Genomic DNA, 13,658 nt, shown 5'->3' on the forward strand with positions numbered 1-13,658 from the left:
TTTTCCAGATGATCATTTAACCACAAGTGACTAAAGATTACTTCTCCTCCTCACTCCCTGGAGTAAAGCCATGTCCAAGAGATCTAAAAATGACCCTACTCGCAAGTCAGACAGGGGCATTAACTAAAAACAGCAGAAGGAACTACTGCTTGGAATGCCTATGTCTGAATTGCAAGGGCAAGCATATGAATGAGTCCTTTGCAAATTACATTGCCCATGTAACATTTTGTCATATGAACCCTGGTAGCTGAGGGCAATTTACAAGCCCTTACCTCCAAGTGCATTGGCAGGTTGCCCAAAGAGTCAGACAGCAAGCAGCAAAACTTTAAAATAAAAAATGACCAAAAATCAGTCAGTATCTATGTATGTTATATTATTTATAAATTATTTTGTGGGCTGCCTTGCAAATCTGATACAGACAGGATATAAAACAAATGGATAACAGAAAGTCGTCCACAAGCACTAATCAGCCCTACACAGAGAGGCTACCTCTTAGGGTCATTCCATAGTTCTGAGTACAATAAAATGTTTGTTTCCCCATTTACTGCACATCATTTGCAAGTCATCACCTCAGGTGATGTCCACTAGCTTACAGTATCCATGTGGGGTATAAAGAGAACACAAGACTATATGTTTTCTGGTATGGACGGAGATAAGTTTTGTATGCTCCAGAAACTCAAAGAACTGTAAGTAATTATAGCTTGTTGCCAAAAGTGCTTGGGTTACATGCAAGGGTGGCTGCAGAAAGTGAAGGAGACTTTGTAGACAAGGTAATTCATACCATGACCTTAAACAGCTGATTTCTTGTTTTGTTAATAAAAAACAACCAACTTGTTTACTCCCCTCAGTTGATCTTTCTTGACCACTAATACACAAGTGTTTTCAGCTCTCCTCTGGTTGGCTCAATACTTGTTTAAAACAACACTAGGTTTAGTCACCTACTACTTTAAACTGGAGCCTGCGGTCCTATGTATACGACCAGACAGGCATAAGTGAACACTGTGCTGTGCAAACACATTGACCACAACGACAGCCTATTCCTGACCCTCCTCGCTGTCACTCTCTCACAGAGCAGCAGTTAAGGACTGTTCATGGGAGGCAAATGTGCGCAAGACATAACCTGTCTCAGCTCCCATGAGGCTTCCTATGAACAAACAAATTGTGTATCCCATTTACTCATGTCTTTATAGATTCAAGAACAATTTCTTCTGTTCCCCAAAGAAACATAACATATTAACTTTGAAGACACTGAGCTATACGATGACAAATCTTGATACATTTAATTTTTTACTCCTTTTCCCACAGCTCCCCCCCTCCCACACACAAATTTAGCAATGATCCTCAAGATGCTCTGATCCAGCAGTCACTTCTATATTTGGAAGGCAAGTTATAAGAGCAAGACTGTTACTCTGAGTATTTAGGTAGTTTCTTATTGTTTCCAAAAGATGGAACTTGATTGTCAAACACAATTCTCATAAGAATTGTTTAATTTATCTTCCCGGTCCTAAGCAAACAGTGGGCCTCAAAGTCTGTCATCCACAGACCCGTAACTGCTTATTTGCCGGGGGAAAGAAAAAATGTAATAATCTGCTTTAGTAATCTAATACAAATTAGATGATTATTTGAACATTATACCTTTGCTAACCAATATCTTTTGGGTACACTGGCTCAGCTAAGCAGTATCTAGTTTGCATTTCTTATCCCAGCCAGTGTATTAGGAAAAAAAATACATACACATCTTTTCCTGAACTTGACTTTGCTTCATGAGAATACAATTAAACACACACACACACACGGGTCTACCAATATACAGTAGACCCTACTGACACTGACAATCAGACAATCCAGACTACCATAGGTCACTGAATTGGAAAGAAACGAAGCAGCAACAGATAAACTCACATGCTCTTTCTCGAATCTTCCCCTTTCTTCCTCTCCTTGCTTGCCTAGTTAAAAGGAAAGTCTGTTAAACCACAGTTCGCCGTGATGTCTGAACCAGGAAACTGTGTTTGGAGGACTTCAAACATTGTTTGATATCCTGGTTGGTGAGGAGCATTTAAACTACAGTTTCCTAGTTCAGATGTCATGGCAAACTGTGGTTTAACAAACCAAGAAACTTTCCACTTAGGAAATCGGTAACCATATAGCTCATGTTAATTATTATATGCTTTGGCATACTAGCAATGGAAGCAATGATGGGAAAAGGGCACAGCTTCCCTTCCTGCTTATGGGCTTCCCAGAGGCAGCTGGCTTGAAACTGTCAAAAACAGGACACTGGACTAGATAGGTCTTTTATCCAATCCAAGAGGGCTGTCTTTTCATGTTCTTAATACAAGCAATCTCAATGTCTGGGTACACATGTAATATATACACAACCATTTCATACTGAAGCATCCCCCAGGGAAAATATCAGTCATCTCCTTTCATCCCTTATTGGAAAAAGACCCCACACACCAATCAGAGAACATGTCTAGCAAGCACAGCAAGGGGAGAGGTAGACAAAAACAACATGTATTTCTAATCCTGGTATATCGCTTTGGCACAACACCAGTATTCATTCTGTGAGCAAATTATAGTCTAATGCAAGATCCTGTGAGTACACAAACAACTGCTACAAAAGTGTAGACTGCTACTACTAATCTATATTATAAATACAGGTGCTACATTCATCAGGAGAGGTGTGGAATTTAGTAAGCTAGCCAGAAATTTCAAGACAGCTGTTGCTCTGTGCCCGACAGGCTCCATCCTAATATGTGAAAGCAATTAATTTCAGTGGCATCTCTCGATAACAGAATACTATGACAGTAAACCTGAAGCATCATGGTCTCTCTTTTGAGCTCAAATATTTGAATTGTCAGCATCCTATATTTACCTTTAGTGAACACACAGCCAGCCACAGATAAATTTACACCGATAGTTTGTGTTTAACACTGGAACCATCACAGGATGTACCCTGATCACCAGTGGCAGACTGTATTCACAAATCCCCAGTAAAAGGTACATATCAAGCCATGTTGAAATATTTAGTTTATAATGGAAGATCAACCAACAGATCTAAAGCTGAGCAGATGTGTTGTGAAGGAACTATGATTTGCATATGAATTCTTGCAAGGCTTATCTTCTGGCTCACCAAACACCACTAGGCCACATATAGAATGAAGATAAGCACAGAAAGTAGGCAGGATTCAGAAATGGCAGGCAGATATATTGGCCCAGATAGTGGCAAGTCTACCCCCCCACACACACACACACACAAATTGATAAATCTGGAAATGTTACTTTTGACACTTATTAAGAGCCAGATGGCTCAGCATTAGCACATCAAGGCTGCAGTACAGTGCTAGAACATCTGAGTCATGATTGACTCAGAAGGAAATAAGTTACTCTATGTATTCTCTATACTTCCCAAGACGGTTCGGTTTTCTTAAGAATTCTTCTACCCAAGTATTCAACACCCCTCAACCTTGGAGGCTGCAGACAACATAACTGTCTTTTAAACCAACACTCAGGAAGAAATAGTGAACACCACTGTTAATTTTGAAAACAAAAACAAAGAGAAGTGGTTTAGACTTGCAGTTCAAAATAGCATGCAGGAAGATTAATATCACACCAAAGATCTATGTTTGTTGTTGTCATAGCTAGAAAAGTGTGGTTAATTTGTCCGATCAAAGTGAAATTAAACTTACACTTGAGCCACTAAACTTATAATTAACCACATCCGTTTTTCTTGCACTAGTAAACATGCCACAAAAGCACAGTAGGAAGATGTTAACACACCATTACAGCTCCAGGAAACAAGGAAGGCAAAAAGGAGGATTACTACTTAGAGGACTTTACTCAGCCATTGACTACATTCAGACAGCAAAAGAAGCAGCAGCAACCATAGAATTGACCAGAGTATCAACAGTTTGAAAGTAGGAAGACATGAAGCTGCCTTATACTGAATCAAAACATTAGCCTATCTAGTTCAATATTGTTGGCATGGGCTGTGGGTTCAAACAGGAATTATTTCCAGACCTATTTGGGAGATTCCAGAGGTGGAGAGTCATAGCTTTTGCATGAAAAGCACACATATTATCACTAGAACTAGAACCCAGCCTTATGCTATCCGAGTTGATACTTTTAATGTTTCCTAGGCAAACTGAACACACTTGTTTTCAAAAGTGCTAGAGAAATAAAGGGTTCATATTTATATAGTGTTAACCTGGTGCTAGATACAAATGTGCTACTATGGAAAACCCAGCTCTAGTTTCAAACCATCTCAAAGCACAAAGATGATTCCAGGATTCTACAATGTCTGATAAGAACAAACATCAGTCAGGTGCCACACCTATGAGACAGGCCTGCAATGCTTCCAATGCACAAATTGCAGCCACCAGATCCTACGCCATTTCTGCCCAACAATGCATATTATTAACAGTATTTATATACTGCTTTTCCACAAAAAGTTCACAAAGCGGTTTACAGAGAAAATCAAATATGTAATGGCTCCCTGTCCCAAAAGGGCTCACAATCTAAAAAGATGCAACACCAGCAGACAGCCACTAGAAAAGACTGCTGGGGGTGAGGTGGGCCAGTTACTCCCCCCCTGCTAACTAAAAGAGGAGCACCCACTTGAAAAAGTGTCACTTAACCAGTTAGCAGGGGTAATGCATATACGCAACAGGGACCAAATGTGTACACCAATGTGTTAAATTGGTTAAACAACCGTCATTTTCATGCTGAGAAATATTATTATTCCTATAATTTTTTCTTAACAGTCAGTGGGCAAATATACCTGAAACACATCTCTATATACTTATACTGGCTAGTTCAATAAAATCTCTCATCCCAAACATCCTAATCTCTCCTGATTTGCAAATATTTGATTCACTTTCTGCCAACTGCTTTCTTTCCACCTCATCAGTACCTTAATTACTTAGGATTATTATAAACCCAAGTGACGTTTAACAATGTAATGGCTCCTTCACCTAATAAATGTATGTCTTTTACATCAACTTTGCCATACAATCCATCAGTCTAAAATCGGCATAAAATAGACATACTATATACAGATAATATTGAACAAGGGAAAACATTCATCTCTCAAACATCACAGAACACAAAATACCACCCCTCAAATTTGCAAAGGGTTTTGTTTCCTCCATAGTGAGGGAGAGTTACTACAAAAATATCAGGAGCCATTTCTCATTGACAGACAACATTAGTTTGCTTAAATGCTTTGGGTTGGTAGAACTGTAGACACACCACAAAATTGACTCAGAGAGCCTCCAAGAAAGATCAGCACAGTACAGTGAACAGAGTGTTCACTTTGGAGATGAAGTGTTCACAGGGTTCAAATTCACAGAAATCTTGAGCAAGATATTCCGCCTTTCTGAGACATGGATCTCCACTGGCAGATAGGGACTAATGGTGACCTACTTTACAGGGAAAGTGAAGGAAAACGGAGGCAAGGCTGTAGTAACCATCCATTCCCCTCAGTTCATAATAATACAAACCTTGGACTTACTTGAAGTGTTTATTAAATGTACAGTAAGAACTACAGATCGTTCAGTACCGCTGAGGCTCAGCCCTCAGGCCTAGGAACACCATATTCCAAATGTAGATGTAAATAGCTTACAATGAGAACAGCCAACAGCCTGCATTGCCCAACAGATCAATTCCCTTGGACCCGGGTTCCAATCCCTACTCAACCACAATTTGTCAGGATGATTTTACTCATTTGTAGAATGGCGTAAGAGTGATCTGCCCCACCATTCTATTAAAAAGACAGCACACTATATTTAAACACTGTACTTTAATAAAGGTTAATACAAATATTATGGCTGTATTATCGCATCAACAGATTTGATCCATTCATCTTTGTTGACCAATCAGAATCAGTGTGGGCTGAAGGCTAGACCAAAGGTGACAGATCACCTTGCAAATCCTATCTCTGCTTTTGACAATGACAAATACCACATGCCTAAGTTCTAGTTTTACATGTGAAGAACAGAAACATTAATTCACAAGGCTGTTGTGAAAGTGTCAAGACTGTATATAAAATTTTTTATATGCACTATTAACTGCAAGAGGGACTAGTAATATGCCTGCATCAGGCCCCTCTGGTGCAGTTCTTATTTTTCTGTTCATCTCTCCTAGATGATACATGATAGACCAGTGCTTCTTTGCAAGATCAGGGGTCCCAGAGAATATAAATCATTTGTGGAAGGTGAGGGGAAGACTTGGGCAAGCACATGGTTCAGTAAACAGGCAAGATCAATTCTGGATAGTATGTGTGAACAAAAAGGATAGAGGTAAGATAAGGAAGAGTGTGGACAACTTTAACAACCAGACCAGCAAACAGCAAAGGCTGATATGTGCCACATGCACGCCAGAACCAGCACACACAGTGCAATCTGTTGCACAGTCAAAAGCTGCAAGCAAGCATGCAGGCATTACATGAAAACAAGATCAAAGAGGGCCCAATCATACAAAGAGACGAAAGCAAGGTAAGGGACTACTGAGCATAGAAAGACCACAAACACAGCATGATGAGCTAGACAGCAAGATTCCAGTTGTTCTTAGAACAACCCACATTCACGCTTCCCTTCCATCCAAGGTCACAATCACACAATCCTTCCACATTTGCTTGTTTGTAGAACAAATGTACAAAGAGCAGCAAAAGTATGCAGCATTCAGCATGAAACACAACACATATCTACTCTCCAGCACAAAGCATGGCAGCATGCTACTTAAAAATAGTGGAAGGCCACACCTTGCAACATAATTCTAGACTTTGTCAGAGATATCATGGGAAAGCTACAACTGGAACCTATTCCATGTGGGAGCCACAACATTTGAAAGCCACTTGTTCTGCCACTGTGGACAGCATTCAGGCCAGCGGCACATGCTCCTAAAAGTTACAGGTTGCTCTCCACACAGCATGATCCATATGGCAAGTGGCTTTAAAAGGTTACCACCTGCTGCATGGAGCTGTTGCCACACAGAATCATTTCCTCCTATACTGTAGTTGCAAGAACCGGGTACTAACTTCCCCTTGGTTAAACCTAGGAATGAAGCTTTAAGATGCAAACAGTAACAGTCCTAGGAAACACACAACTCACTCTGTCTGGCACTATGAACCCTGAACCAGGAGCTCTGCAAATCAGGCATCAAATACATATTCCCTGGTCTCAAGACGTAGCAACGTTAAGTGGTAGAGTGAACCAGACCGCTTTAGGGTGCAGGCGGGAGATGTCTTTCTGAAAAAAGATCCACCATACTGAAACACTCAGCATACAAAAACCAGAATACCAGGGGGGGGGGGAGTTTCTGTTTTTGTTTTTTTTAATCTGGACATTCCATGATAAGCTAGTTTTCTTTTGCCAACGCCTTTTTTATGTAAACAGCATTCAAAAATATGATTCCCCCACCTACCACCTAAAGCGGTACAACCAATTCTTCCATCTCAGAAAGGTCTACTGTTTCCTTCCGACATCTTTCTGTTGCATGTTTAGATGGTTATTGGTTGGAGGAGGGAACTGCAAGAAGTTTGAGCCAGGTCACCACCACCAAAGCTCAAACTATTTATAGTTCTGACAATCTAGTGCACTCAGACAGCAAACTGTAAGCCACGACATAGCTCCAAGATTTGCTGTTCATCATTAGTTCAGACAACTTGTCAGTGAGAGAGGCCATCAGGTGATACCCGCATGGACGAACCTGCTGCACTGCCTGTTCCAAGCACTTGACAATTGTGGCGCAAGTCCAAAGCTCCCAGGCGTAACATCGCTGGCCAGCTGGCGCCCAGGGTAGGGCAACACAATTTAGAACCAAACAGAGGTGCAGGTGGGTGGGTGGATAGGTGGGCCCCTCAATGCTCCATTCAGGCACAGCTGCACACCACTCCCACAGTAGAGAGCCCAGTAAACCTCTGAATCGCTGCAGGGTGGCAGGGTGCCCCAGCCTCGTTACCTGGTAAAGCACATGCTTTGCACACACTGAATCCCAGGTGCAATCACTGACGTTTCCAAGTTAAAAGTTCACAGGTTTGGAAAGCCGCTTACAGTAGGCAACTAGATTACCAATCGCCCGATGTTCACGGCAGTGCCAGGCATATAAACAAATGCTCTTTGGTTTCCTGACTGAAGAGGTGGCTACAGATTTGCAGAAGTATTTCTATGAATACATGAGGACAGTGGTTCTCAAACTTTTTAGTGGTTCTCAAACTTTTTAGGTGGGTCCCACATTTTAGAATGTGAATCTGTCAGGACCCACCAGAAGTGATACCATCAAGCAGTAAAATATTTAACAATCCTAGGTTGCAATCTTACCCACACTTACCCAAGAGTAAAGTCCCATTTACTATCATTGTTAAAAGCATATATATTGTAGACTGTTAAAAGTACAGATGTGTAACATTTCCCCAAATGCAGTCACATACCATGGTAGCATCAAGACTAATATATTAAAAATAAAATATTGAAATGAATGGGGACCCACCTAAAATTGGCTCGCGACCCACCTAGCGGATTCCAACCCACAGTCTTAGAAACACTGCATCAGGACATACAGGCAAGACAGCTAAATTTGCCAAGTGCTTTATTGATTAAGACTGCAAACCTCATGCACATTGTGATTGAACTCAGTGGGACTTTGTTCCGAATGAACATGTCTAGGATTGCATTGTGAGAACGCCAACGTAGTATTTATTATTATTATTGTGGTAGTTATGAAAATTGGGAAGTTTAATGACTGCTGTCATCGTACCTAACTACATTTGCAAAGCAACATTTCAACCTAATTAACATCACTATCATTAAATGAAGCCTCACTTCTGCTGTAGAGGCAGTTCTCCCTTAAATTATTTTCTTCCACTCCATGGTTGTGTGCACCTTTTAATTTTGTTGTTCTTTCGTCGCCCTCTGTGCTCTTATTATTATTATTATTATTATAAAAAATTCATTCACCACAAGAAGTTCAGATCATGGCAAAACTTTTAGCGCCTCCAGATCCACAGAGAATTAGCCATCAATGTTTCTTAGGACACAATGATCCTACCTTTAGGACTAATGAAATATAAGCGATCACATGGAAAGAACACAAAGTAAAGTAGATCTAAATTAAAACTGCAGATGAAGAAATAAAACACATGACAAGGCTGGAAGAATACGTGGTTACATTATGTTTGTTCCCAACACCTGTAATCAGAAATTTTTAGAAAATAAAAATTAAGAAGAGGAGACTTGGGGGATGAGGGGAGGACAGTTGGGAAGAATCTACAACATCCAATTACAAAAAGGAGCCCAGCCCATCTTAATATGGAGCCCAGCTGCATCTTAATATGCAGACGTTTTTAAAACATCATCATTCCAGACCAGTCATTTAACCCTGGTAACTGGATAAGAGGCACTTTTTCAAGTGGGTGCTCCTCTTTTATTTAGCAGAGGAAGAGTAACTGGCCCTTCTTATCCCAGCAGTGTCTTTTCTAGTGGCTATCTGCTGGTGTTGTTTTGCATCTTTTTAGACTGTGAGCCCTTTTGGAACAGGGAGCCATTAGTTATTTGATTTTTCTCTGTAAACCGCTTTGTGAACTTTTCATTGAAAAGCAATATATAAATACTGTTAATAATAATAATAATTTCCCAGAAATGTTAGCCATCCAAGTGAAAGTGATACAAGACCCCAGCACACACATTTTCCATCTGGGATTGTCATCCCACCCAAACTTTTTCCAGTTCCCAAGAGTCTTTGCAGGCAGCTACATGAGAGTCGTTGACCCCCAGACCACGAAGATCCTGCCTGCCTAGACTGTAAATGCAAGTCTTGCATAAGATCCAATTACACCATTCCTCCTATCTGTGACATGGACAAACATGACAGCTTTGTGACCTCCCCCACCCTCTGCGCTGAGACACAAAAACCCCAGATTTTAGGTCAAACTGACAAGTCCTCTTTGTTGCTCCCAATTCTTGCTGCAGAGTTACAAAACTCTGTCTCCAGATCACTTCACATGTAGGATCAAGTCTATTATTATTACTGCTACTCATTATTAACAGAAGACCCTTAACACACCCTAAAATCTTTTTCTTGTTGGCCATCACAACAAACCTATAGGACATGTAACTATTATTCTTATAGTAAATGAGGGAGAATGGCCAAACTAGGTGCTACAGGCGGTTTCACTTCCAGAAAGGTAGCTGCGTTAAGTCTGTCGTAGCAAAAACCATCTTGTAGCACCTTAAATGCTCAGTGTTTCTCAGACTGTGGGTCTGTGGCCCATGACTCAATTTCTGGTGGTTCACAGAAGTCACAGGATAGATTATGCTACGTGCATCAAAGGTTAAACAACCTGTTACTTGGGGGAAGCACTGCTGCCCAATCACCATTATAGTCACAGAGGCTTGAGCAGCTGGTAAAGTGAAACTTTTTTTAGGTGGGTCCTAATGCTAAAAAGTTTGAGAACCACTAAGCTGATTTATTTCAGCTTTTGCAGGCTACAGTTCCCTACATTCAACTTGCATTCCCTTCAACTTGCATTTAAACTTGCATTTCCCTTCAACTTGCATTTAACTTCCCTTCAACTTGCATTTAACTTCCCTTCAACTTGCATTTAAAAAGAAATAAAGCAACCCTAGAAGGCTACAGTAAGAGTGGAGGAATTTAAATAAGAGAAAATTTAACCCTGTACCTGCTACTGTTTTGCAATTTCAAATAAACTTGCAGCTATTACTCCAACCCCCCCAGGAACAGATAAAAGCACCTGTATTTTTTCACCGTAGTAACAAAGCCAAAAATGATTGGCGAAAAGGCTCAGAGGAACTGAATTAAACAGCCATTCCACACCCCTCCACTTAATTCTCCACTCAGGACTACAGTGTCTTGAGGCTGCTTTTCCTTTTCTTTATAAAAAGAGAAAAAGAAACCATTGGGGAAAGTTCTCAAGGCTCAAATAAAAGTGTTGCTATTGCAGTTTTGTAGTCAACTGCTCCAGCAAAATGCCCATCACCAATTGACAGAAAACAAACCTGTTATTCAGTACTAACACTGAAGTACTGGGTTTATTCATTTATTTAGGAAGTCCAAGAGACAATATCGACATTTATTATAATCTACCAAACACGGCTACCATGCTGAGGCCTGATTGCAACTAACAGCACCTTGCAAAATGGATCTGTTGTAATCTCCCTGTCAAAGAGAGTCAGGGTTATAAGTGAGAAACTACCCAAGCACACAGCACTCACCACAAACTAGCATGCAAACAACATGACAGCCAGGCAAACGTGTATTTCGGAATGATGCAACCCTATGCTACAGTGACACACTCTCTCAATGCCAACTGCTCTCAATTACCCTACTAGCAGTCAGTTAATACTGAAGTGCACCTTCAAGTTTAAAATACAAGTTTCTAGTCATCATGTAGCTGTGAAGAGATATTTGGAAAAAAGAGCTGAGTGTAGGGGCAAAACAAAGACACCCACATTCTATGAAAACCTGGACCTCGGAAATAAAATTATGCAAGGTAATTGATAAAACATTCTGAGTACATAAGATACATCTTTTGGTACAATAGAGTAGTGGTTTTTTTTAAAGAGTTTTAAAAGCTCTGTTGATACACAGGATAACAACCAATCTACAACTGCACAAAGTTTCTCCTTCCCTGTCTGCAAACTTTTACCACAACGTCTTCTCTTTTGGGATTTCCCAGCCAATAGCCTTATGACAACCTCATCTCTGAGTACAGGGACAACACCTTCAGGAACCAGTTAAATCATTCTCAGTGCTTTTCCTCTGCCTAGCAAAATATCACCAGAACTAGTAGGAAAACCCACCTTAAAGTAAACATTTAGGAAGAAAATGAGATCTCAGAATCATAAAATATAGGAAAAACAACAGAAACAGTTAGGTAATGCAAGGAAAAGGACTCTTTCAGACAGAATGAAGGAGTAGTGAAAATGGAACCCTGGAAGTGAAAGGAAAAGACAGAAATCCTGAGCAATGAAGTTAAGGAACTTTTCAAAAGGTTGAGAAACCTGGAAAAGTTGAGCAAAAGTACTGTAATACTGTATATTGGCGCTTACTCTTGCCATTCCTTTTAAAACAAGGGACAGGATAACAGAACCAAAGCCATAAAGGGGACAGTAGTTAGTGATGACTTTACAGTGGGATGAAAGAAGTAGGAAGTGCAGGGAATCTAAAAGGGACCTTATAGATGGATTATCAATAGTCTCAAGATGAGAGAGCACAAGTGTGCATATATATACACTATGTTTCTATGGAAGTACATAGCAGAGTATGGCTGGGATGGGGAGAGAACATAGTAAAGAAAGCCAAACAGCACAGGAGAAGAGACAGAGAAAACACTAGGAAAAGAAAGAAAGTGGGAGGGGGGGAAGCAGTGTACATGTAAGGGGGCACAGAATGAAGAATCTTGGAAGGGTGAGAATGGGGTTGCTGTGGTGGGGGGAAACAGTGTCTCTGGTAAGACAAAGGGAGATGGATGCCAGAGTAGGGGACACAGCCCAGAATAGCAGGGATGGGACTGCCTGGAAGGGGGATGGGGGCAGTTACTGACAGCCTGGGAGCCCAAGTGGGTGGTAATAATGGAGAGGACAGGATGAGGGGAAAGAAGAGCATGACTAACTAGTGTGGGGAAAAGAGGTCAAGGCAGAAACTAGGAATTGGGGGGGAGGGATTTGGAGACATGCTGTAAGGATGGGGGGAGAGTGATAAGGGAGGAATAGGGGTGGGGGGGCCTGTGGTGGGGAGAGAAAGAGTTGTAGGGAGTCACTAGAGACCTGCTGTAAAGACAGAGGGAGAGATATGAGGGGGGAATAGGGATGAGAGGGAAGGGGGAGTGACAGACTGTGGGGAGTCATTGGGGTCATGCTGTAAAGACAGGGGAGAGAGATGGGGAAATAAGGATCCTGGGGGTCCTGTGGGGGGAAAGGCAGAGTTCTGGGCAGTCATTGGAAATATGCTGTAAAGATAGGGAAGAGAGATGAGGGGAGAATAGGGATGTGGGGGGTCCTGTGGGGGAAGAGTTGTGAGGAATCATTGGAGACATGATGTAAAGATAGGAAAAGAGAGATGAGGGGAGAATAGGGATCGGGGTGGGGAAATAGAGTTGTGGGGAATCACTGGAGACATGCTGTAAAGATGGGGAGAGAGAGGGGAGGGTCCTGTGGGGGGGGAGTTGCGGGGAGTCACTGGAGACCTGCTGTAAGGGTAGGGGGAGAGATGGGGAAGAGGGGTGGGGTCCTATGGTGGGGAGGGCAGGGCAGTGGGGAGGGGGGGCGTGAGCCCCACTCTGGGGCAGCCCAAGCTGCAGAGAACCCCAGCCTGGTGGGAGCTCCGGGGCGCTGGGCAGGCAGGCACCCGGTCCCGGGGACTCACCTCCTCCAGCGGTGCCTTGCTCGCTCGCCGGCTCCGAAGCCCGAGGAGGAGAAGCAGCCTACCGACTGCCTGCCGAGGCCCTGGCCAGCTCTCCAGCGTGGAGGCGGGAGGGGTGTGAAGCGCTGCCCAGCAGACGCCACGGACCCAACGCACGGCTGGGGGTGGACTGGGCAGGCTCCCTCTGTCAGGAGGGGGGAGAGAGAAACAGGCGCGGGCGGGCGCGACACACACAGTGATCAGCACCACTGTACTCTTGAGCGCCGCGGCCTTGGAGGGTGCAG

General features: G+C 42.3%; 1 protein-coding gene across 1 annotated transcript in view; it reads right to left on the bottom strand.

Annotated features, from left to right (window-relative positions):
- The window catches only part of ZHX3 (zinc fingers and homeoboxes 3), a 60,902-nt gene extending 47,445 nt beyond the window's left edge, over positions 1 to 13,457 (bottom strand). The window contains exon 1 of the mRNA XM_066624049.1: positions 13,378 to 13,457. The gene's annotated coding sequence lies outside the window, so the exon portion shown is untranslated. The remainder of the gene's footprint in view (positions 1 to 13,377) is intronic.
- Between the last annotated feature and the right edge of the window lie 201 nt (positions 13,458 to 13,658).

This window comes from Tiliqua scincoides, chromosome 4, assembly GCF_035046505.1.
Source record: "Tiliqua scincoides isolate rTilSci1 chromosome 4, rTilSci1.hap2, whole genome shotgun sequence".
In the NCBI taxonomy this organism is placed as follows: domain Eukaryota; kingdom Metazoa; phylum Chordata; class Lepidosauria; order Squamata; family Scincidae; genus Tiliqua; species Tiliqua scincoides.